General features: G+C 39.9%; 1 long non-coding RNA gene across 1 annotated transcript in view; it reads right to left on the bottom strand.

The window, feature by feature from the left end:
* Positions 1-291: 291 nt before the first annotated feature.
* LOC105463678 (uncharacterized) overlaps positions 292-26,681 on the bottom strand; it is an 84,918-nt gene continuing 58,528 nt past the window's right edge. Inside the window, exon 4 of the long non-coding RNA XR_976467.3 lies at positions 292-2,755. This is a non-coding gene — a long non-coding RNA (uncharacterized lncRNA). The remainder of the gene's footprint in view (positions 2,756-26,681) is intronic.

Here is a 26,681-nt window from a genome sequence, read left to right as displayed (position 1 = left end):
AGTCCTCTAAGGACAATTCCTGGAACATGGCCCGCAGAAATTCTGCACAACCACAGTCCTCTCACTTCTCCAGCAGCAGCAAGACACCGCCAGGGCAAGACCATGGCGCTTTCTGCCCAGGCTCTAATTCATGCCTGCAGAATAACAATCTGCTCTTGGTGCACCAAGCACAATGCAAGCCCTCTAAGCTGCCACTCATGCAGGGCCTGCTAACACTCCCGGCCCTTGTTTCTAATTCTTGGCATTGTTGGGGCAGGGAGTGTGGGGAGAGTCACACACTTCCATGCTGGGAAAGGCAGGGCCCCTGGTGGCCCAGCAAGTCATCAGACAGCCTGGGCAATAGCAGCAGCCAGATGAGCTAGAGGGCAGCTTGCACCTCTTGGCAAAGTTGCCAAACATTGAGGAATCTGGGGACTGTGGTTCCAAAAAGTCTGGTCTCTTTTGGAACCAGACTGAAGCATGAATTTGAGTTGGGGACAAGGGATCCCCCAACTCAAAAAAAAAAAAAAATCCACCTCATTAAAAATTCTTTTGGCATGGCAGATTGCTATAGAGTCTGATTGTAGTGCCAATGTCTTTCTAACACCCTTCAAATGACAGTGCTGACAAATTCCCAAGCAGCCATCAAATTGCATGATCTTGACCTGGTTGGATAAAAAGTGGTGCTAGCAAAAAGGTGATTGATTGAAGATTATGACAGTCAGACAGATGACACGGTGAATATTGGAAGTATTAATAGCAAGCTTATTTCTAATCTTTACACTGTAGGCAAAAGAAGTAACATGTCAAAAATATCACAGAACATTTTTATTATGGGAGGAGGCAAAATGTTCTTAAGCTTATAATGTAGTTGCACCTCATAAGTAAGCCTTAAAGCCTCAAAGCTTTGCTTTAAAGCAAAGACTGGTGTTGATTCTCAGTCAATTTGAAGGGTGAAAAGGGCTGTGAGACTATTTTATGGTAAGAATAATAGCTACTACTTTTTGAGCACTATGTTACAGGGATTTTAAATATATTAGCTAATTTAAGCCTGATGGCAGCCTTGTCAGGTAGGTAGCTTTGTCTCCAATTTATATATGACTGCTAACTCTGAGACAAAGGATAGTTAGAAAGTTCTGCCTGATCCCAAAGCTAGCACACTTCAATTCACTGCAGTAAGCCACCTCTCTGCAGCTGAAAGGAGACACAAACCTAGGGACATGAGATAAATGGATTTTTTTCCCCTAAAGAATTGCCAGTTTTCATGATCTTGGATAGAGTTCTATCTTGAGAAGTAACCACAGTTGCTCTTCACAGAAAACATACAGCAACATCTAATATTGAGAAAAACTGTGAGCATTTCCACTTCTGATTAATGAATCGAAACTAAACCAATAAAGTCTAGCCTTTGTGACAGTTCTTTGTCTCCTCCTTGGCCAAGAATTTCTGCACACACTGAGTCAGAGTGTCAGCACTCTCTTGACTTGGCACACAACTTGACATGAGTCACTAGAAGGATTTGAAACTTAGGGTTGGAAAAAGCCACTGCTGTTAAGTTGGTACAGACAAAAATATTTGGGTGTCAACTCTTGTGTTCCTGGATATAGCTTGCTCATTCATCTACGTGTTGATTCATTCAATAAATATTCTAATGTACCCAATAAAATACAAAATACTAGGTAAAAAGTTTAATTAGTAAAAAAAAACCAGTGAAAAGCAAGTGTCTCACCTCAATGTGCTAGTTTCTCTGCTGAGGGACAATCACTGCTAGCAGTTTCTTGGAGGATCCTTCTAGAGATATTCTAGGCATATATGTGCCTTTCGCTTGGTTTACATAAGTGTTATCGCATCCCTTCAATAGCCTGGGCACTGGTTTATATAAAGTGATGATCAAGACTTGGGCCCTGTCCCTGAGGAGGAAATAGAACATAAACCAACTTCCACCTTATGATTGACAAGTTCCCTGATTGGAGGTACTTATAGGCGGGGTGGTGGTTTGACTGAATCAGGATTGAAATATCAATGTGTCTTATCAGCTGTCACAAGTAAATTGTTGTTATTAATAGTGAAGTGCCAGTATTTGAAAATTATTTTTTAACATCGGATAATATGTATTCCTATGATAATCGACCTCACTTGCATCCTAATTTGCTTATAACTGAGACAGAAAGGTGTGGAGATTAAGCTGTTTCACTGAGAACTGTGCATGACACTGGACACATCTATGGTAGATTCTCCTGTAAATGTGATCTGGTGCATATCCCAGGCAGTTGAACATTTTGTACAATCAGGGTACAAGAAGAGCATAATTTCTTCATTTTCTGGGGGACCACTAGAAAGTTTTCCCTAAATAGTATATGCTTCCCATTTAGTGGGGTATGGTTTTCCTAGTTGCCTGGTTTCAAAATATTCATTCTTACAATGGAAGGGAAGTCAGGAAGTGACAAAGCCTCCCATCTGGATTGAATACAGTTTGGGACAGTAGTTTGTGCATGGTGAGGCAGATAACACTTTACAGATTTAGTAGACAGCTGAGTCTGATGCATGTGGATGCAAGCTACTGGTAGAAGACTTGGAGCAAATCCTTTCAATGCAGCTTGGATTTATGGGAGATTTTCAGGCGCCTGTAGGCTTGGAAGAGGGGTGTACAGTAGTATGTGGTTCACAAAGAGTTCACGTTTACTTCGGTTCACCTGGATTCTCACTCCCAATTGAGTTTTACTTCCAGTATGCTTGTAAACCAACTTCAGACTCGGATGCAAACTCGGCTCAATGTCTGATAGGGAGTTAAAGAGAGAAAATAAAAAATGGCATAAATAAGTTTCACATGATTTCCAGTCCAAGCTATGAGCTGGCTCTGGCTCGCTCAATCAGCCAGGAGCAGAAAAAGTTTTGCAAACTTCAGTGACCCTTGCAAAAAGCCTGGTCTACATCCTGCCATCAGGAGAAAACCCAGAACCGGTTAGATGTGCCCTGTTTTGGTTTCTTTTACAGCTTGCCTTGCAGTCGTCCTAGGAGAGAATATGGCCCAAGTACATTCTCCTCTTGATCTTCCAAACGTGCCCCTCTAAGGGGCAAGAAGGTTTGCTTTCATTATGGCACATAAGGCAAAAATGTATCTTGGAATGAAGTACAGCTGAATTGCTGAGGGCAGGACTATAAAATACAATCTTTCCCAAGGATTTTCTTCCTTAGGAGCTCAAATAGCAGCCTAGCTTGACAGCAGGGGCTCTAGGCTGACTTAAGTTTTTATATCATGTCAGAAAAATATAAATATAATTATCTTCCTTCATTAAAGAACCCATAACCCAAATTTGTACAGTCAGCCAAATTTCAGTTGGAAAAATACTGAAATATGTTATTATCCTTTTAAAAGTCATCTGTACAACACTAGGATATAGGGCATAAGGTTTGAGAGGGATTTTTTCTTCCTTCCTTCCTTCCTTTTTTTCCTTTCTTTTTAAAAGCCATATGAAGCAGAACTAGATCTGAGTGAAATCTTGCCTTTTCACCTAGTTTTTTCCCCTAGCTAAGTTAAATAAAGCACAAAAAGAGTGCATTTCCCAAGTACGTTATGAGATCCTGTCAATTTGTTTCTTCCCCTTGCTTTGAAAACCACCCCTAAAGAGATAAAATTACTTGCATCGATTCTTACAGAAAAGCAGCCAAGGTTTTATTAAAAACATTGTCCTTCGTACTCTTGCATATTTTCCTTTTCTCCCTAACATGGAAGGACATCAAATATAAAAGAAACACAAATGTACAATACTGCCTCTTTCATCTTTGCTCAATTTCCAAAATCTTCCAACCCATTGCTTTACTTTTCTTTATTAAATTTTAAAGCCGAGTGAGTGGAATGCTGCATTTGAATTGTGAGGCCATGGGGGACGTTGGTGAGAGACTATCTGCCTTGTTTCACTCATTCAATTCTCACAAGCTCTTCTCACCCTATATTGGGATTGGCAAAATATTTTTATATCTTGGGGAAGATGATCAAGCTAATTGGTTTCCTTTAGAACTCAGAATTCTGGAAGTTCATGATCCTTGATGTGACTGGATTCTTTAGTAATTAAAAAAAAAAAAAAAAGATGAAAAAGTGTCCTGGATACCTGGTCGAATATACAAACTTTAAGAACAAGTTCAGAGTTTCCTCTCTAATACATACAGTGTATTACAGAGTATTCCTTGGAAGAGCAATCCTCTGAAATACACATGAAAAATAATTTGATAATTAAAAAATCATTTAATGAAAAAATGTGTGATGATCTGGATTTCTTGCTTTTTAAAATTACCAGCTTGATAAAGTTCACTAAAACATGTCCCTGTGAGAAGTGATCTCTAAAAGCCATAGTTGTAAAGCAGACTCTATAGCAAAATAAAGGCAAAATATCTGTGATAATAAGTTAAATGAAAAAAATCCAAAATTTTATCTTTCTTTTTAAAGACTAAAAGGAAACACATCAAAAGAATAGCCTAGAATTACTTGTTATATTTTTCTTTTTTCTATTTTCATTCTTTCTGCAATTTGGAATAATTACCTTTCTAACAACAATAATCGCCAGATCAGCTATAGTCCTTATATTTTCAGTGGGTCTGATTTATCCTGGACTGCCCTGTGCTTAGAGATGCAGACCTCTGATTTTTAAAAAATATGTGCTTTAAACACAGAATAGCTTATCAGAAACTGTAATTGTGTTAGATAAAATCTCGGCCCTAAAAGAAAACACAACTGTACGTGCTGGGATAAGCATTTTGAAACTAAATGAATAACTGAGGTTATTAGTTCAACGATGAGCACACCTGAGTTTTGAGATGTATGACCCAATAGCATATGATGAAATCCTGGATCCACAGAGAGTGTCTCATATTCACTAAACTCATCAGAATGAGCATTTAGTTCCTCTAAAGCAAGGTGCAGTAAATCAGGGGAAAGCTGCAGATCCAGTCAGACCTGTTTGCATTCCTTTCCCCTCAGTGATTCCTTAGTTCAATGGGGTTCATCCTTTGGGAATGTTTTAACACCCTTTGGAAACAGTGCCAAAGTCCAGGGCTTTGACAGCTTGATAAAACCTTATTTTAGGCTGGGTGCGGTGGCTCACGGCTGTAATCCCCCAACACTTTAGGAGGCCAAGGCGGGCAGATCACCTGAGGTCAGGAGTTCAAGACCAGCCTGACCACCATGGTGAAACCCTGTCTCTACTAAAAATACAAAATTAGCCAGGCATGGTGGCACATGCCTATGATCCCAGCTACTCAGGTGGCTGAGGCAGGAGAATCTCTTGGACCCTGGAGTCGGAGGTTGCAGTGAGCTGAGATTGCACCATTGTACTCCAGCCTGGGCAGCAAGAGAGAAACTGTGTCTCAAAAAAAAAAACAAAAAACAAAAAAACAAACAACAAAAAAACACAAAACCAAAAAATCACACCGTATTTTATCCTGAGATGGAGAAAAATGTGCCTCTGGGAGGGGCTAAATTATCAAAGGCAATGCTATGTAGCAGCAGTAAGTTAACTAGCAGATCTTGGAGAGATGAGAGCCCCTTTGAACTTGCTGGGAAGTTTAACAGCGAGAGTACAGATTCCTGGGAGAAGATCTGTTACCAAAAGACGATAAAGAACTAGTAAGTAGCTTTCCAGCTGGACAAAAGGCAGGAGACAGAATCCATCCAGCTGCAGATCCGTGTTTAATTCTTGCACTGGGGGAGGGAGTGAATGCATAGAATTTATGGGATGGTGTTGAAAATATAATAGATGCCCAAACAAGAAATCGGGCAGATTCATTTTTCTTTTGTATTATGGACCGGAATTTAAAGTGTCAGTTTGAACAGGGAATTAACTGGACTTGCTGGGATGACAAGTCATGAGCCATTAGGGAAACTGGTCATTTACCGATGCCAAGGCCAGCTCTCTTCCTGGGGACTCTCTTTGAAGTCAGGAGATGTTGAGAACACAGGGGGTGAAGGAAGGAATGGAAATTAGGGTGAGAACGGGCTTTGTAGTGGTATCATTTCTCCAAAACAATCTAGTGCTTTTCCCTTCTTCATTCATTCAGCAAATATTTCATGACCTCTCTGTGCCTGGCACTCTGCTGGCATTTGGGATTCAAAAATGAATACAGGAGAATTCATCTCTTAAAGAGTCTGGAGGTAATTTCAAACACTGACAAATTTCCTCTTCCTATTCTTATTAGGAGGAGCAGCCTGGAAGACGCATTGCCCCATATTTCTATAATCTTATGTCTCTAATTTAAAGACATTTCAAATTTCATATAATTTTACTCTTTTTAGTAAAGGCAATTCATTAAATACATAAGATGTTATTTGAAATGCTTTTTTTTTTTTAAACCTAAATAAACTCATTTGTTAAAAAAGAAAATTGCCCCAAGTCAGCCAGAGTTTTCATTCTGATTTTGTTGTTGTTGTTTTGGTAGAGACCAGGTCTCACTATGTTGCCCTGGTTGGTCTTGAACTCCTCAGCTCACGCAATCCTCCCACCTCAACCTCCTAAAGTGCTGGGATTACAGGCATGAGCCACTGCGCCCAGATTCATTGTTGTTTTTTAACAATTTAGTTTCTGTATTGATTTCATGAGCCTCCTTTTCCATCTGTTGAAATCCATGGATTGTATTAGAAAGACATTCAACCTATTGGGGGAGATGGATTATTATTGTTTTTAAATCAATTAGACATCTAACTAGGCTGAAAACAACCATGAAAAGGTTTTTGTTTGTTTACTTGTTTTTGCCTGGCAGCCACACAACCAAAGTATAAAGGCTTGTTTAAAAAAAAAATCTGTTTTGCCTATCTAAACCTTTCTAAAAGGAAGGAAATAAAATTTTGTAACTTTCCAAGAAGTGAAAACCAATTAACATTTTAAAGTCACATTACACTCATAACCTCTAATACATTGTTTTCAGAAGAGCTATTTCTGCTGAGTCAGAATATAAAATAGGATTCAAATACCTATTTCTTTGATAAGTTTAAATGACTGTGACTAACAATCTCAATATTTCTTGTTTTATGGAAAAATTTTAGTTTCTCAAGGATCCCGTGGGGATTGGACATGATGGTGTTTAAAGGCCTCTAATGATCCCTGCCTTGGATATGTGTAGTCCCCTCCCGCACTGCATCAGGATTGGTCTGTGAAAACGGCAGAAATGATGGTATGACTTTTCCTAGGCTAGATCACAAAAGACCTTGTGGCTCCTCTCTCTCTTTCTCATACATACGCACATCATTCCATCCAGGGGAAGCCAGATGCTGTGTTGTGAGGACAGTCAGGCAACCCCATGGAGAGGCCCATGTGGCAAGGCATTGAGGACTTCTGCCAATAGCCATATGAATGACCATCTTGGAAGTATGTGCTCTAGCCCTGTATAAACCTTCAGATGACTGCAGCCCCTGCTCAGAGCTTGACTGTAACCCCATCAGAGACCCTAAACCAGAGACACTCAGCTAAGTCACTCGTAGGTTCCTAACCTACAGAAACTATTTGAAATAATAAATGTTTATTGTTTTAAGCAGCCAAGGTTTGGGGTAATTTGTGATGGAGTAATAGATAACAAAGACCCTTTCAAAGTGAGATTAATTGATTCTCTCATTCTCATGCCACACTGGTAATAGCTGCCTTGTGAAATATTCTTACTGGAAGCCATGGGAAGTTTTAAACCTCTCTGGATTCCTGCACATTGCTTGCATTAATTAATACATATACATGTGTGTATCCATATATATAAAGTTAATGCATTTTTTCTTAACATTTTTTGAAATTCATTTTCCATTTTAAAGACAATATATGCTTATTAAAGAAGATGTGAGGAAACGTTAAAAAAAGTTACTGATAGTTCTAACACCGAAAGACATCTATAGTTAGCACATTTGAGTGTACTTCCCCATGTTTTCTTTCAGGGTGTTTAAAAAAGTAGTTGTGATCATGTGCTGTATAACCATATTTTCACCAAGTCAAATCCACTTCCTTAAATAACAGAGCCCAATAATGTGCTTTGCTCATCTTTGTCATTCAGCCCCCTGCTCCGAGTGACAGGTTCTCAGAGAAATCAGATGCAACTATGTCCTGAGCGTGCAGATGGCTCATGAGGGTGTCGTGTGTTTGGAGCCAGGCCCTGGCAGGGAGTGACCAGTGCCGGGGATGCCAGACACATGGAAGATGATTTACATCAACAGGCAGTTTCCTCTGTGCATATTCTTTTTATTTTCAGTACTGACATGTGTGTGAAGGGCCAACCCCTGTCCCCCACTAACTTATATTTATATCCACAAATTTCTTAAGGAAATCAACACTTCCTTATTCTCTGCTCTTCATATAAGGCTGCAATGCTGGCAAAGTGTAGGCATCAGGACCCTCTCCAAGGCCCTGAGAAGGGTTCTATAAAATGTTCAGAGGGTCATACGTTTTTGTAAAATTTGCAAAAATAAAAAAACTTGAATCACAATAGGTTAAGACTGCTACATCTTTCCACTCTGCCCCACCCGCCAACCCAACACACATACACTTTCCTTTTTGCAGGGTGGTGCTGAGTGGTCATGTGAGGGCATTTTATTGTTATAATTTTTTTTTTTTTTTTTTTTTTTGAGACGGAGTCTCGCTCTGTAGCCCGGGCTGGAGTGCAGTGGCTGGATCTCAGCTCACTGCAAGCTCCGCCTCCCAGGTTCACGCCATTCTCCTGCCTCAGCCTCCCGAGTAGCTGGGACTACAGGCGCCCGCCACCTCGCCCGGCTAGTTTTTTGTATTTTTTAGTAGAGACGGGGTTTCACGGTGTTCGCCAGGATGGTCTCGATCTTCTGACCTCGTGATCCGCCCGTCTCGGCCTCCCAAAGTGCTGGGATTACAGGCTTGAGCCACCGCACCCGGCCCTAATTTTTTTTTTTTTTTAAACAGAGCCTGAAAAATTGTGTCAGTTCCAGGACCTAAAAACCTGGATATACCTCTTCGTCTCTGAATTGCAAATATATAGGTAATATATTTTTAATATAAATAGATATCTGTGTGTATTTATATATATATTTTAACAGTTTTTTAATTCTTTGTACAGTGAACATAATTTATTTATTATTTGTTAGCCTTATTTGTTAAGTCAGAGGAAATTTCAGAGCCGTGAGGGTTACAGAATGAGGGATTTCTAATGAGTTCAATGTTCTAAGTGGTTTTATGTGATTCCCAGGGTTGTTTAATCAGAATTCATAGGTTCTCAAGAGGTGCTCCTCCCTGTGTTCACAAAACCCCACTTACTGACTCTGTAGATACTTTTTGCAGAAAATGGCTGCCTCTTCAGTTGTCCACTGTGATCCTTCAACTAGGAAAGAACCAAATAGATTTAACCTACTCAACTCGACACTTTTGAACAAAAAAGAATGCAGAATATATAGCACCAACCAGGTGAGAGTTCAACTCTATAAAAAAACTGTGCTGCTCCCTGAATGTTTATTCACTTTACTTGTTGATAGAGGAATTTATCCTTCTTTTAAAAAAACTTTTGAAATTTTAAAATCAAATCAATGCCTGCTGTAGCAACCAGGAAAATATGCTCTTCAGATGTCCCTTTAAGAGGACCTGCGGCCGGATGCGGTGGCTCACGCCTGTAATCCCAGCACTTTGGGAGGCTGAGGCAGGCGGATCACGAGGTCAAGAGAGCGAGACCATCCTGGCTAACACTGTGAAACCCTGTTTCTATTAAAAATACAAAAAAAAAAAAAAAAAAAAAAAGAAAGAAAGAAAAAAGCCGGGCATGGTGGTGGTGCCTGTAGTCCCAGCTACTCGAGAGGCTGAGGCAGGAGAATGGTGTGAACCTGGGAGGCGGAACTTGCAGGAACTGAGATCGTGCCACTGCACTCCAGCCTGGGAGACAGAGCGAGACTCTGTCTCAAAAAAAAACAAAAACAAAAACAAAAACCTGCTGTGGGGCACATAGCAGAATGATGCCCCTAGCTGCCACATCTTTGGATCTACTGCGACATTCATGCTGAGCCATAGCCCTCTGGGCTGCTCCCAGCCAGTGACTGAACACTGCAGTGGTGCTAGGGTGCAAGCACAGGCCCATCCCGCCTGACACAGAACTCTGCTAATGGGCAACTTTTGCTTAGACAGTCCCTATCAGCCTGGCAAGTCTTTCTCAGAACTGCTCTGGGTTCCCAGGCTATTCCTATCCAGCCTTTCTTTGCCTCTCTCTCTCCACAGGTGGCAGACCTGATCTCAATCCCAGCTCTCTCCCTGTCTACTCCTGCTTCCTGCTTCCTGCTTCCTTTATCCTTCACAGGCTAACCATTAAACATCAAGTAAGTAAACATCAAGTCCCATCTAAGCATGTACTTCTCTGAGCATCTGAACTGACATACATACTCCCTGTTAAAAATGAGCAAATCTGGAAGGGCTTACACGAAGAAGCAACAGTTCCTCCCCTCATTCTGTCCTTCCCCGCATTTCCTCACATGAGGAAACACTTTCAACAGTTTCTCTTATAGCTCTTTGGCAGTTACTTCCATACTCCTAAAATAATAAGTTTATGCCATGTTTATTATTTATTTGATATATATTTTAGATATTTGTTATATACATATAAATATATGTAATATGTTTGTTTCCATAATATGTTTATGCCATATCTTTCTTTTTTAACCATTGAAGTATAATGGACACACAATAAACTGTTTATATTTAATGTGAGCAGTCTGATGAATTTTGACATTTATATATGCCACAATCAAGCTATTAAAAAGGGCAAGGGAAAACTTTCGGGGTGAGCACATTCATCACCCCTGAAAGTTTCCTCATGCTCCTTTTAATACCCCCTACCACCTCTCCATACTCTCTGATCTGTTTTCTGTCACTATAGGTTAGTTTTCATTTTTCTAGAATTTTAAATAAATGGAACCTTACAGTATGTGCTATTTTTTCCTGACTTCTTTCACTCAGCATAATTAATTTGAGATTCAACCATGTAGTTGCATGTACCTAATTCATTCTTTCTTGTTACCAAGTAATATATCTCATTGTATAAATACAGCATGATTTGTTTATTCATTCATCTTTTGGTGGACATTTGGGTTGTTTCCAGTATGGGGCTATCACAAATAAAGTTGCTATGAACATTTTTACACAAGTGTTTGTATAGATTTACATTTTCTTTTCTCTTTCCTTTCTCAATGATCATTGTACTTTATCATGGGGTATCCAAAGTCTTGAGTGCCATTGTTTCATATATTTTATCTGGTATTTTAGTTGTTTCAGGCAGTATGGTAAATCTAATCCTTCTTATTCCACTCAACTGGAAGTGGAATTATCACATATCTCTTTAGCTAATTGTAATCTCCCTTTGAGTGATCCAATACCACTTCATGTATAGTGTATGAACCCCCGGTATACCTGTTTTTTCCCTCCCAGCCTTTGTGCTATGGTTGCCATATATTTTGCTTTTACTTGTTATAAACTCTTCAATACATTATTATTACTTTCCTGTTTCTTTAGTCAACAAGTTTAGACATTATCTGCTGATTTCCATAATGTTGGCTATGGATTTAACTCACTTGTCTTTCATCTTCCAAATCTGGCCTTTCTTGTCTCCACTTCCCCATAAATTGCCACTAGTTTTAGATGTTTTCTGCTATTAACAGTTACCTTTGTAACTACCAAAAAATACACTCACATCCTTACTTCTAATTCCATCGACCATTTGACAGTACCTCTTAATTCTTTGATTTGTGAGGTGAAAGTATGAAAGCTCTTACCCTTTCCTTCATTTCTTGATTCCTCCTAATCTCAACCAAATGCTTAATTTTAACTTATGTTGTCAAGAAAAAAGAAAACAAAAAACGTGAACCTCATTCTGCAACTACCCGTAAGTCTTCCTTTTTAGGCTGACCCTGTGGGTTGATTCTAAGAGTTGAAAATTGATCAGCAGTGATTATAATGTTATGACTATGGAAAGATTGTTCACTGCTTAGCTGCATAAGACACTCTGATTTGATGTCTTTTTTTTTTTTCATAGCTTTGTGATTGTCTTGGAATTTCTAATTATTTCCTTCTCTCCATCCCCATCTTTTGCATTGCTGTGATTTTTTTTTACAACTTGATATTCCAATTTCTTAAAGATAGTATCAAATATGTGGATTACTTCAGGTCATATACATTTTTTCCCCAGGTACCTGCCTTTCAAAGCCCTTGTCCCACCAGCTCCAAACTGGACTGTTCTTCTCTAGATTTATTGAAAAACTAAAACTGAAGAGACAATTAAACCATGTCTTCCTTCCATTTTTCTCCTGTTTGGCTTGTTTCTTCAACTCCATATTTTTCCCTTTTTTGGTTTACTCTCTTGTTTTATTGGAACACATTCTTGAATCACTTCTTTAAGAAGGTTATATGAGAGGTAAATTTACTGAGTCCTTCCACGACTTAGAATAACTTTATTCTACTCTCCAATTATATTGATAATTTGATTGAATGTTGATTTTTTCATTTAAAATCATTTTTCCTCAGAACTTTGAAGGCAATGTTTCATTGTCTTCTAGAATTCAGTATTGCTGAGAAATTAGATGACAATCTGGTTTTTTGGAAAATAAGGCAATTTGCTTTTTTCACTTCGAATTTTTTTGGATAAAAAATCTTGCTATTCTTAAATTTCACCATTCTAGGTCATTTTTCTTTCATTTTGTGTAGTATTCTACTATTTTTTTCTCCTTTTTTTCTTCAGTCTAGAGACTCATGTCTTTCAGCTCTGATAAATTCCCTTTTAAAAATTTGTTTGTATTCTCTCATTTTGTTTGTTCTTTTTGGACCATCTATTCACTGAACATTAGCCTCCTGGATTTGTACATTACAATTTAGCCTTTCTTTCGCATTTTTAATCTATTTGTATTTTCTACTTTCTTGGAGATTTCCTTGATTTTATCTTTCAATCAATTTATTAAAACTTTGCTTAAATCACTATACTTTTAATTTCTAAGAGGTCTTTCTTATTTTGGGTCATTCCTTTTTTATAGTATCCAGTTCTTGAATTACAATCTTAATATTTTAAAAATTCTGTCACAGATAATTCTGATAGTTAAAATATCATTTTCTAGTATGTATTCTTAAAATGTGCAAATTTGTGCATATCTTGCATGGGTAATGAGTGTGGATATGTCCATGGACATACATTTCTCAAGGGTTGGTATTTTAAAAATCTACTAGGAGATGTTATTTTTCCCTTTAGTAGAATGCAACTTTCTTCAGTGTAAGTTGAATTTTCAAAATATGGAGTTCACATGTTCAGAGTATGTACTTTCTCACTGACCTAGACCAGCTGCTGCATTGAATTTGCTTTAGAGAAATTTGTTTTTCTTCTTTCAAAAATTTGGGAGTTCTTTTCTTTTTTATTGTATGTTTATATCTCACATGTCAGTTGATGATCTGAAGCCAAGGGACCAATACTGGGTAATGTACGACCAGAACCAGATGAGAATACTTAGTAGCTGGGACAGAAACTCTTGCAAGTGTTTAGAAACTGATGTCCTCTCAGAGTCATCCTGGAATGTAGATGCAGTGGGAGGGCTGGGGAGAAAGATCATTAATCTGGAAATTGACCCTTTCAGCATCTGCCTTCCTCCAGATATACTAGTTGGGTGATCTAATTGCATGGTTGTTCAGAGTCTTAAAAGTATATGCAAATTGATAAACTATGCACCAAAATAGTAGCCATGCTTATTTGTGGGTTTCAGGATATGGGGTGTTACCTTTCCTTTAAAAATATATATATATGCAGCCGGGCACAGTGGCTCATGCCTGTAATCCCAGCACTTTGGGAGGCCAAGGTGGGTGGATCACGAGGTCAGGAGTTCGAGACCAGCCTGGCCAACAAAGTGAAACCCCGTCTCTACTAAAAATACAAAAAATTAGCCGAGCATGGTGGTGGGAGTCTGTAATCTCAGCTACTCAGGAGGCTGAGGCAAGAGAATCTCTTGAACCTGGGAGGCAGAGATTGCAGTGAGCCAAGATCGCGCCATTGCACTCGAGCCTGGATGACAGTGCAAGACCCCACTGCAAAAACAAAAACAAAAAAAATTCCTTATTTCTAAATTTACTACAATGAACATAATTTATGTAATAAGAAAATAATTTATTTTTAAAGTGTATATATGAATTCTTCTGAATCTCCATTTACTATGTTGAAAGCAGCAAAAAAAAAAAAAAAAAAAAAAAAAAAGCAAAAAAAAAAATTTTAACTCTAGAGCTAATGACCATAGCTGAGATGAAAAGATTAAAATCCTTCAATGGAAAGGGCCAAGAATGTGATAGATAAAGGGGAAGGAGAGTGGGTAAAAATATTGGTGGGGAAGATATAGAGAAGGAGGTGGGAGCAGAGAGAAGAGGCCTCAGGTATATACTCTTCTGCCCTCAACGCTCACAAATGATGGAATCATGGCTTTGGATATAGTCTGGATTTGCAGATGGCATATAATTGAAATTGGACATCTGAATTTTCAGTATTACTGTGGTGGAAACTCATGAGGTAGGTTTCTGCCCTAGTATAATAATTCAGAAATAAGTTATACATGTGGTTGGATGGTATGTGCATCACTGACTGCCCATTTAAACAGGCAATATTCAGATCACCCATACCACCCAGGCAGCCTCTGCTTTGAAGAGGGCTTTTGAGAGAAGGCTGGCTTCTCCCTACTGAGGATCTATTCATTTGTAAAATCAACAAATGCAATGGGACCCGTACTGAGATTTTTACTCAGAGCCCAGAGTTTAAAATGCTGTCAGGATTGAACGGAATGTGAAAACCACATCACCACAGAATTGCATTAATGAATGATCTGGAAGATGGACTGAAAGTAAAATTTTGATGTATTCTCAAGAGAATGAGAGCAAAACATCGGAATACAAAACTGACTTTTGTATTCTCTCTTTGTTAAAAGGAGGATAAATGTTATCCATTAGAAAGAGTCCATTCTTTTTGGGAATCCCTATAATTCAGGAATTTGCATCCATGGGCATTATTGAGAAATGCCAGTGTTTAGAAATCTTGTGCCTTGAATGGCTTGTTGGGCTATATTTTAGTATGTTTGAGTCACACAACCACCAACTGGCCTAAGAGACTTACTTTAAAATTCTAAGCCTGGAGTATCTAAGAAGACTTTGAAACCAACCCCTAACTTTAAGAGAGGTCAAATTTAAGAATTGCAAAATCAAACTACAATCTTATATTGTATAACTGACTTAATGATTATTGCTCAGAATGAATTAACAATACCTAACAATAAATCAAAGGACAAACACTAACTGTGATATGTCTCTCAATATACAACATACCTGTCAAGTTGAGTCATTTTCAAGCTTATGATGAGTGCAATGACTTGTTATGTCTTGTCATACGTTTTTAAAAAAATATATTGTCAGTGTCAGGTACTGTGGCTTCTTTTGTTTTTCTGTATTCTGAGAGCAAGGGTTGCAAACCTCCCACTCTCCAGCCACTCCCCCAAAACAAACAAATATACTCAAACAGCGTAATTTTTATTGGCTTATTCTTAAGGGCGATATCTTAACATCTTGGTATAACAAGAGTTTCAGAAACAGAATAACACCAGCTAATGTGTTTGTGTGCTTGCAGCATGCCAGACAGTCTTCTAAACACTTTACTTGTATTAATTTATTTAATCCTCACAGCAACCTGATTAGATAATATGGTCATTATGGATTGAATTATGTCCCTCCCCACACACAAAAAAAAGATATGCTGGAGTCCTAACCCCTCAATACCTCAGAATATGACCTATTTGGACACAGAGCTTTTACAAGGGTAATCAAGTTAAAATGAGGTCACTAGGGTAGATCAGGCACATGTAGACGGAAGATGACCAGAAGAGATACTGAGAGAAGATGCCATCTACAAGCGAAGGAAAAAGGTCTAGAACAGATTCTTCCTTCATAGCCCCCAGAAGGAACTGACCCTACCTACACCTTAATTCAGATTTCTAGCCTCCAGAACTGTGAGATAAACTTCTGTGAAGTCATCTAGTTTATGATACTGTGTTACAGCGGCTCTTATAAACTAACATAATTGTACTATTATTATTGTCCCCATTTAAAAGTTGAGGAAACTGAGGGCAGAAAGGTTAAGTAACAAGACTGAAGTTTGGCCTGGCATGGTGGCTCACACTGGTAATCCCAGCACTTTGGGAGGCTGAGGCAGGTGGATAACCTGTCACCTGAGGTTGGGAGTTTGAGACCAGCCTGGCCAACATAGTGAAACCCGATCTCTACAAAAATAGAAAAAAATAGCCAGGTGTGGCGGCCAGCACGTGTAATCCCGGTTACTCAGGAGTCTGAGGAACAAGAATTGCTTGAACCCCGGAGGCGGAGGTTTCAGTGAGCTGAGATCGCGCCACTGAACTCCAGGCTGGACGACAGAGCAAGACTCTCTCAAAAAACAAAACAAACAAAAGACCGAAGTTTATGGCTAGTAAATGGGATGAAAACTCAGTCTGCTTCCAAATTCTGTCTTCCTAAATGGCTAAGGTATTTGACCTCTCTAAATTCAATTATTGTAGATACTGCTCTTGGTTCCAACTCTCCCTGCCAACCTCTTTCCACCCAGTGCAGGGCACAGTTATGATGAACCATTGATTAAAGTGTACCCGAAATGAAACAAAACAAAACAACAACAAAATAACATAACAACAACAACAACAAAACATCTAATACATATATTGAGCCCTAGTATCAGGCACTTATTATGATCAGGAACTGATAATATAAAGATAATATTATTCTGGTCTCTGTCCAAGACCTCACACCTTAGAAGGGGAACACGCTCTTTACTTAGGGTGAGGGAGCCCCACAGGGGTGCATAGCAGAGATATGAGTCAGTTTCACCTAGGAAGAGGCAAAGACCTCTATGGAAAATACCCCATGTAGGAGATAACCTTTGAGTTGGGCCTTGATAAGTGGAAAGAATTTGATAGATGGCTAACATAGAGAAACATTTGGAAATAGTTTCATTTTGGTGAATGTAGTTGGATACGTAGGGTTAGTAGCTCTAATTTTAAGAATATATGAATGAAAAAGCAACATTGGAGCTCTAGGCAATTGCTTGGCAAGGCTACTTTTATCAAATGAGAGAAGAGCTGCAGACAGTAGATAGTTTCTACTTTTCACAGTTATACTCCAAAGGCCATTAGCTTAAAGTTTAATAAACCTGCGTGACCTAATGGAAGAAAGACTTGGGAACCTTAATTGGATTTTTCAGGGGCAGTTGAATCTGTACCAGTTGAAACTGGGACCAGTAAGGGAGGCTGATTAAAGTCTCAGGGTCAGGGTAATACTGAAGCTGGAATGTAGTCTGGAATATAGTTTGACCTTCATGGTATTGGCTAACACCGAATGAATAGCTTCCTCATAATATTAAAAATTTCTGTCTTCTCTTAAAAATATAAATCAAAAGATCTGGCAATATTGGGCTTGCATTTCTATAGGGGCTTCCTTTGTGTATTAGTCCAGGCAGGCTATCCTGTGTTGTCCTAACAACACACCCAAACCTGTAATAAATCATCAGAGGAATACATTGTTTTTTATTCATGTCAAAATCCATGTGTTAATGTAATTTCGGTAGCTTTTCTTTGAGTGATGACCCAGGAACCTAGACTTCTAATCTGTAGCTTTGTTCTATTCATCACATGGCTCCCAGGATCTCCTAGGGTAGCTTTTTCACTTCAGTAGGGGGAAAAGAAAGAGTGAATAATTGAGTGGGAGATTTTTCACGGACCAGGCCTGGATGGAGCACTCATTCCTACTATATACATTCCATTGGCCGGAACTCAGTCACATGGCCCTAACTAATTATAAGGAAAGCTGGGAACTATACTCTAGCAGGAAGAAGAGGAAATAGAGTTTGTTAAGCACATAGCAACCACATATGTACTCTGCAGCTCACCATAGCTCCTACTCAGACTTCTTCACTAATTTATCTACCTAGCTTCTGTAGGCATTTGAGTTTGCAATCCCCAGTTTAGGTATTGAGAGTTGCAGTAGAAATTACTCAGATTTGGAGTTAGACAGACCTGTTTGAAAATTGGTTGGCCACAGTATTGCTTAAGATAATAATGCCTTAAGAGAGACCAAAACATAGTTGCTTAAATGAGATAAAAGAAATACTCCCCCACATAGAAGTCCAAGTTGATAGTTATTCTAGAATGGAAAGGAGCCCTACCTCTGAGGTCATTCAGAAATCCAAATTCCTTCTATCTTGATGGTCTGCCACCCCTAAAGTGTGATCCTGGTCCATGTGATTGGACCAGGTGGTTTACCTTCAACACTAATGGGAAGAAGGAAACAGGAAGTGGAGGGCATGACCTGGAAGTTAATCACATCCTGTCCTTCTGTTCACATTCCATTAACCAAAATACAGTCACCTGTCCCACAAAGCTGCAAGGAGATCTGAAAAATGTGACCATTTGCTGGGTAGGCATGCATTAAGCTATAATTTGGAAAATTCAGTTACTAAGAGAAGAATGAGGGAAAACTATAAATAGGCCACAGCCATGTACTATTTGTGTGGCCTTGAAAAATAATAAAAATAAGCAGAGGTTCAGTTTTCTTATATAACAAGAGATCCGAAGGTGGGTTTTTGTTTATCAGGCTAACGATGTTAGGGAAAATATGATCACTGAATTTTCTTTTGGCTTTTCTCTCATGATTCCAAGATAGTTGTTCAAGTTTCAATCATCACATCCAAACTCAAGTAAAGAGGAAGATGAAAGATATACCAGTTGCATCTTTCACATTTATCAGGAAAAGCAAACATCTTCCCAAACTCCCAGGCATTCAGTGAGTGATAAATACATATTATCTCAAAAGAGTTACTTATTTATTCTTTTTTTGTTTTCTTTTTAGTTAACATGTAATTTCACATATTTATGGGCTAGAGAGTGATGTTTCAATACATGTATACAATGTGTAATGATCAAATTATAGTGATTAGCATGTCTATTTTTAATCATTCTGAACCTCAGTTTTCCCATCCATTATATGGGATGCTAAGATCTATCTCATGGAATTGTTGTGAGAGTCAATGAAATAATATTGTTGTCTAGAACACTGCCTAACATATGATAGATGCTCAGTGAAGGGAATAACTTATTATTTGAGGCAGTGAACCTTGACAGTTCTGTGTTTGAATCCACATGACCTTGATTAAGTTGCTTACCTTCTTTGAATCTGTTTCCTCATCTTGAAAGATGGGGATAATTTTATCTTCTTTTTACAGAGCTGTTGTGAAGATTAAGTGGAATTACATATATTAAGCATCCGGCTTATAGGAGCAACTCTTTTAAAGGTTAAGCAGGAGCCACCCTGAATTTACTTGGGGTGAGAGAACAGGAGATGCTGGGTATATGTTGCTGAGATAGCTTCTCCCAGCACACTCCCAGAAGAATGGGGCTGTGTAAACATGATGAACACAGCAAAACACCAATAGGGAGGGATGATGGGAAAGCCAAACACAGGTCAGGTCAGTAAAGGAAGCACAAGTCCAGGGGCCAGTTCAGTCTTCTACCTGAAGCAGAGACAGCACCAGGCGAGTTTCAACAGGGCTCTGGTTACCTTCCCAGGTGGAAGATCAGGCCCTTCTCACTTGTACAGAAGTGGTGAGCTCTGATGGTCTGGAGATGATCAGCAAACTTTGACAGGTCTCTGTCAGTGTCATCCCAACAGCCAGTTCTTAGGGCAGCAGAGGACCCAGGACAGGTCTCTGAAGGATGCCTTCTTCAATGGGGTGGCCAAGCAGCTGCATTGGGACAGGAGTTCATGCAAGCAGATATGGGCGGGGTTAGCCTCATGAATTACAAAGAGGCTGAAAATGAAGGCTTCATTCCTGGGGGCAAATTTGGCCAACACTAGAAGGAGGGCCTTTCCCCTTCATGACTCTTGGGAAGGGTTTGTTGGGGGAAAGAGACATTGAGGGGCAAGATTAAATAGCTCAGTGTTTACCCCAATCAGTTTGCTCCCTACTCTTTGTCTTTCTTTCTCCCTCCATACTTTCCTTCTTTCTTTTTCTCCCTCCTTCTTTCCTTCCCTTCCTTCCCTTTCCTTCCTCTCCTCTCCTTGCCCCTCCCCTCCTTTCCTCCTTACCTCTTCTCTCCTCTTCTTTTCTCTGTTTTCTTTCTTTCTCTTTCTTTCTTTCTCTCTCTCTTTCTTTCTTTCTTTCTTTCTCTTCCTTCCTTCCACTTTATTGAAATATGATTTTTGTATCAACAATATAATTCAGTGGTTTTTAGTATAGTTGTATGTGCAACTATCACCAATACCCACTTCCAGAACAATTTGATCACTCCAAAAAGAAACCCTGTACCCGATAGCAGTCATTCCCTATTCCTCTATCCCCAGCCTCTGGCAATCATTAACTACTTTATATCTCTATGGATTTGATTATTCTGGACTTTTCATGTACTTTTGTGGCTGGCTTCTTTCACTATGTTTGAAAACCTTTGTTTTCAAGGTTTATTCCTGTTGTAACATGTATCACTCCTTCATTCTTTTATGGTCGATGATTTCCCCTCATATGGCGATACCACATTTTATTTATCAATTTGTCAGTTGATGGACAGTTGAGCTCTTTTCATCTTTTTACTATTATGAATAACAACGCTAGAACATTTGTGTACAAGTTTTTGTGTGGACATGTTTTCATTTCTCTTGGGTATATGCCTAGGAGTAGAACTGCTGGGTTATGTAGTAACTATATATTTAGCCTCTGAGGAACTGCCAGACTGTTTTCTGTAGTGACTGTACCATTTTGCATTCCCACCACTGTGTATGAGAGTTCCAATTTCTCCACATTCTCTTTTGTTGATTTGCAAAAGGAACACTAGGTGTCTGAACCAATACTTGTTATTGTCTTTTGTATTATACCATTATACCCATCCTAGTAAGTGTGAGGTGGGACCTCATTGTGGTTTTGATTTCCATTTCTCTGATGACTGATAATGGTGACACCCACACCTTTTTTTTTTTTTTTTTAATACACAGAGTCTCACTCTGTTGCCCAGGCTGGAGAGCAGTGGTATACTCTCAGCTTACTGCAACCTCCACCTCCCAGTTTTAAGTGATTCTCCTGCCTCAGCCTTCTGAGTAGCTGGGATTACAGGCATAAGCCACCAGGCCCAGCTAATTTTTGTATTTTTAGTAGAGACAAGGTTTCACAATGTTGGCCAGGCTGGTCTCGAACTCCTGACCTCAAGTGAACCATCCACCTCAGTCTCCCAAAGTGCTGGGGTTACAGGTGTAAGCCACCATGCCCAGCCGCCCCCACCTTTTTTTAAGAGTAAGCTGAGTGGCTCCTTTTGTGGCAAACAGCATGAAGATCATACAGCTTTTGGGGACGACCCTACCATATCCCAGAATGAATTCTGCAAAGACACAGAGCTTGTGCTCAGTTATTTAGAGAAGGGCCAAGAAGAATTGAGAAGAAGTGTTCTGAGGTGGCTGACAATTTGCTTCTGTTCTCCCAGCTTGGATTACAGAGATTTTAGTTCTCTCTCCCAGGGCTGAAGGATGGTAGCTCCAGCTGTAAGTGGAAAGTTGCTCTAAAAGCCAAGATGGTTAATATAGTAGAATATTCAATAGTGTTAAGCAGCTTCATTTGACTTTGCTGGAAAAAAGGTTTATGAACAAGGTCAGGAATTCATCAAATGCCCTAGCAAGCCTTAGGCAGAAAAGGACTTAGCATTTAGAACTCTGGTTCCCAGCTGCTTGCTGAGTTCTCCTTTTCTATGAGCATGAACTGGTAATTAAAGACCCCAAATTGCTGAAAGTAAAGAGTTTCGTGCCCATCTCCGTGGAGCTAGATGAAACTGCTCCCTTCTCCTCTTGTACCTGGACACCAAGGTCGTGAACAGGCTGCATCAAGTCCCAGGGAAAGAGAGGAAATGAGTTATTTCACATTGTGTGCCCCGGTTTTTTAAAGCACTAAATTCACCTCTGCCTTCCTTGCCCACAATTCCCACTTCTCCCCAACAACCATACAATAAAGCAGTAGATCTGAGAGCTTATGAAATCTTGCCTAAAGTGCTCTTCACAAGGAATATTCTTTGAGTTAGCTCATGGGAGTAGGAAGGAAAAAAGTCCTCTCCCTCTGCTTGGACAGATGAAAGATGGGAAAGGCGGGAATGCCTCCATCGATGTCTGGTAGGGAGGAACATCACAGGAAGAAGTAATAGTATGTTGATTGTGTTTGAAGTGGGAGAACCTGGTATTTTCTGAAGCGCCACCATTTCAAACAGTGTTCTCATGACCCTCTGATGGTGTTTAAAAGGAGTTGAGGGGATAGAAGCTGGTTTGCAAAAGGAATACCAGGTGTCTGAATGATCTGCCCCTTTGAAATGTCTGGAATTTTCCTCTTCAAAGAACTGCTAAGTGGAATCTGGCTTTCAGATACTCTGAAAACGTCTCCAGACTTCAACAACTTTCCCGGATTGTGTGGAGAGCACTTATGTACTTACAAAAATAATAATCTGTAATATCTATTGTACTTGGTGTCTGTTTTGGGTAAATTCTCAGCCATGAAAAGTACAAGCCATGATCTGTGGAGAAGGGAATTGGTTGTGTCTCTTTCTTGGTCAAGGATGAGGAGTACAGGTGGAAGGGGTGTTCTTAACAGGGAAGGAAATGAACTCATGCACATGCTGCAATTGAGAACCAAGAGATTTCCTGACGTGCTGTTGTGCGACTTAGGATGAAATGTGCTTGTAGTGGAAATTAAAAAAGATCACCCCTGTAATCCCAGCACTTTGGGAGGCCAAGGAGGGTGGATCACGAGGTCAGGAGATTGAGACCATCCTGGCTAACACAGTGAAACCCTGTCTCTACTAAAAAAAAAAAAAAAAAAAAAAAAAAAAAAAAAGGCCGGGCGCGGTGGCTCAAGCCTGTAATCCCAGCACTTTGGGAGGCCGAGACGGGCGGATCACGAGGTCAGGAGATCGAGACCATCCTGGCGAACACGGTGAAACCCCGTCTCTACTAAAAAAATACAAAAAACTAGCCGGGCGAGGTGGCGGGCGCCTGTAGTCCCAGCTACTCGGGAGACTGAGGCAGGAGAATGGCGTAAACCCGGGAGGCGGAGCTTGCAGTGAGCTGAGATCCGGCCACTGCGCTCCAGCCCCGGCGACAGAGCGAGACTCCGTCTCAAAAAAAAAAAAAAAAATTAGACGGGCGTGGTGGTGGGTGCCTGTAGTCCCAACTACTCGGGAGGCTGAGGCCAGAGAATCGCTTGAACCCAGGAGGCGGAGGTTGCAGTGAGCCGAGATTGCACCACTGTACTCCAGCCTGGGCAACGGAGTGAGACTCTGTCTCAAAAAAAATAAAGAATAAAAAAAGACAGGAGAAAGTAGTTTTCTGGAGTGTTCTTGGGTGGGTGGGAGGTGAGGTGGAGAAAAAGGACACATGGTATTATGAGACTATATCTTTGTTCTAATGACTAGTATTCTGATGGAGAAATGAATAGCTCAATCCCCAAACTAGTGTCAGTGCTATAAATTTCCCTAGAATCAAGAATTCATTTTTGATCTAAATTAAAATTTTTTTTTTTTTTTCCCAAACATGTTCCCCAAACACCAACAGTTGACTATTCTGTGGTGGTGAAGGGATAGAAGGAGAGGCAGAAGAGGCAGTGGAGAGGCAGTTTGTTATGCTGGTATAGTCTAGGAATCCAGAAATCAAAGACTTTTCTGGTTATACCTCTATTACAGTTAATTCTTTTGGATTCTTAGAAGGATTAAGATAATCTATATGAAAAGGTTTCTTTATCAAACTCACCTTGTTAATCTACTTGCTGGAGGGAATCCATAGTCTCATTAAAAGTTAATAAGTTCTTAGGCTAAAAATTGGAGTGTGTGTAACATATTTGTAACATTTAGCAGAACCGGCCGGGCGCGGTAGCTCAAGCCTGTAATCCCAGCACTTTGAGAGGCCGAGACGGGCGGATCACGAGGTCAGGAGATCGAGACCATCCTGGCTAACACGGTGAAACCCCGTCTCTACTAAAAAAAACAAAAAAACAAAAAACAACAAAAAAAAACTAGCTGGGCGAGGTGGCGGGCGCCTGTAGTCCCAGCTACTCGGGAAGCTGCGGCAGGAGAATGGCGTGAACCCGGGAGGCAGAGCTTGCAGTGAGCTGAGATCCGGCCACTGCACTCCAGCCTGGGCGACAGAGTGAGACTCCGTCTCAAAAAAAAAAAAAAAAATTTAGCAGAACTATGTGGGAGGTTAGAATGCTGTAACCATACTGATTCTTTAAAAATAAAATGATTTACATGCCAAGTTGATATAAAAAGCATTCCTCTGCATGAATAAAAAAATAAACATGTAGTATTCTATGTAAGAAGCTGTGTAAATGTTTGGTAAATAATTTTTTTCACTGAGGATAGAATCATCAATGTATACATTTTCCATTGAAATCCAAGCCATTTTATTTGGAGGTGAGTTTTGAAAAATTATACAAATTTATATAATTGCCAGTTTATACTTAGAAATAATAAAAAGGAATATTAAATTGCTTGTATGTGTTAATTATAACTATAGTCAGTGACCATAGTTTTAAAATCAAAAGTAGGGCACATAGTTTGCCAAATAGTCTTATACAATCATTAATTTTGAATGCATTGCTTGAATGTCTACTGTGTGCCAGATACCGTATTAGTTTCTGAGCATACGACAATGAACTAGAGTCACACGTGGTGATCACAGAGCAGAATATTTCAAATTGAACTGCCTCAGAAAATCCAGGTTGAATGATTGCTATAGTTATAAATCATGCCTAGTTGCATATTATTACATCTTTTCATTGAATTTAATGAGTAATTTATTTCATGTGACAAAATGTCACTATTTGTACATAAATTTCCACACAAGGTATAAAATAGGGTACATAGGCTGTCGTTTATGGGCTTTTGTTAGTGCAAAGTCCCTGAAGCCTACAATTTAGAAGTAGTTTACATTCCAGAAGTTTGTTTACAAGTCACTTGTTCAATGGTTGGTTTCCAAAGCCGATCAGCAAAAAACCTATTTAACCTATAAAGCAGCTGAAACCAAGCACTTGTCTTATAATTAAAACTAACCACTAGGTTTAGCAACGTTTCTAAGGTTGAGGGCATTTAAAGTTCAATTTCAGGTTCTATCCACAAGCACATTTTTCCTGGAAGCAGTATGGAAATGCAAGTGGGAACATTTCCCTAATTCCAAGATAATCAAGGGAGCTACCACCTAAGCAGGGGCGGGTCCAGGCTTTGTGGTGGCCTGAAGATTAGACAACTTGGGGGGCCCTCTTTAAGAAGAATAATACAAAATTAGATATGAGACCTTGGAAAGGGCCCGTGCCAGCTAGGACACCCGAAGTTTAAGCTTCACTGGTATCCTTGGTAAATCTGCCTCTTTAGCTATGGCAGGGTCAGGCCAGGAGTAACAATGGATAGATGGGTGGGAGATTTGTCAGAGGAAGTTGAAGCTCTGTGGGGAGCAGTTAAAGGACTAAGAGAGATAGACTCTAGGCCCCTAACATAGCCAATGTAGAGGGATGGGACATTCAACAACTATGATTGTTCCCATGTCAGAGATGCTGTTACCCTGACCTTTAACGGTCAGAGTCAAGGGCATGTTGTTGGAGGGACAGGACCTTTGGGGTGGCAGGATGGGGCCATATGTGGGACATTAACAGGATTGGTGAAAGGATGGGTGAGACTGCTTCAAAGTGAAAAGTAGAGGGATGGGGATGGGGCAGATTCTATAGCTGAGGTGGGATGGGGCGTAGGGTTTAGGTTAGCTCCCCATTGCTGTGATTAGCAGGTAGAAGGATCAGGCCAGCATTAGAAAAGGGGATTGTGAGGGAACAAGGGAGGTGCATTCTCACCTGCAGCAGATGGAGGAAAGAGGCCACAGGTACAGGGGTGGTAAGAAGGGGTGGAGTCCCCTTGAGTTCAGAAAGGCATGATGTAAGGGACCATGAATAAGTCAGAAGCCATGAATGAGACACAGCCTGTAATTATGAAGAAGGATAACACTCACCAGGCCAGAGTGTGATTTGGATGCATATGAATTGAGAAAACCCAATCATTTCAGATGAATTAGAACAATGTGTTAGCAAACCCCACAGGAACCTATAATCTGCAGTAGTTAGGCTTAGGATAAATTCTGGTGAGCACTCTGTGGTGACAAGAGATAAGCCCATGACTTTTAAATAAAGGCCACTGGCTTGGTTGAGAATAATTGTCTTTCCTGAGGAACAAGTGAAATGAGATTTTGATTTCTTACACCAGAAGAGCTTGAGACAAAGCCAGTTAAGAAATGGTAGAGTCTGCGCATGAGCACCACACAGTCATTTTCCCCTAAAACCTGTGTCTGAGAGAGACTCTGAATATGAGCCTTCTCTGATAGCTCAGCTTGGGTGACTTCTGTGGCCCCAGGCAGCTTGGGCAACTCCTCTGGCCCCAGGAGTTTGATCAGAGAGATTTCCACAATTAATGCTCGAAGTGTTCTTGTTTTGAAAAGAATGCAGTGGCCATTATGCCTATGCATGTATCCACAAATACTGTCCTTTTAAAAGGTTTCTGTAGCATTAAGCAAAGATAAAGAATGGTAGTTATGAAATATAGGGGCGGGGTGCAAAAAACTAATGTAAAGCTAGTATGTTAGGAGTTCTGCAATGTGAATCTAAGACAAGAT

This window comes from Macaca nemestrina, chromosome 2 (genome assembly GCF_043159975.1).
Source record: "Macaca nemestrina isolate mMacNem1 chromosome 2, mMacNem.hap1, whole genome shotgun sequence".
In the NCBI taxonomy this organism is placed as follows: Eukaryota; Metazoa; Chordata; class Mammalia; order Primates; family Cercopithecidae; genus Macaca; species Macaca nemestrina.
This window is presented reverse-complemented; position numbering and strand designations above follow the sequence as displayed.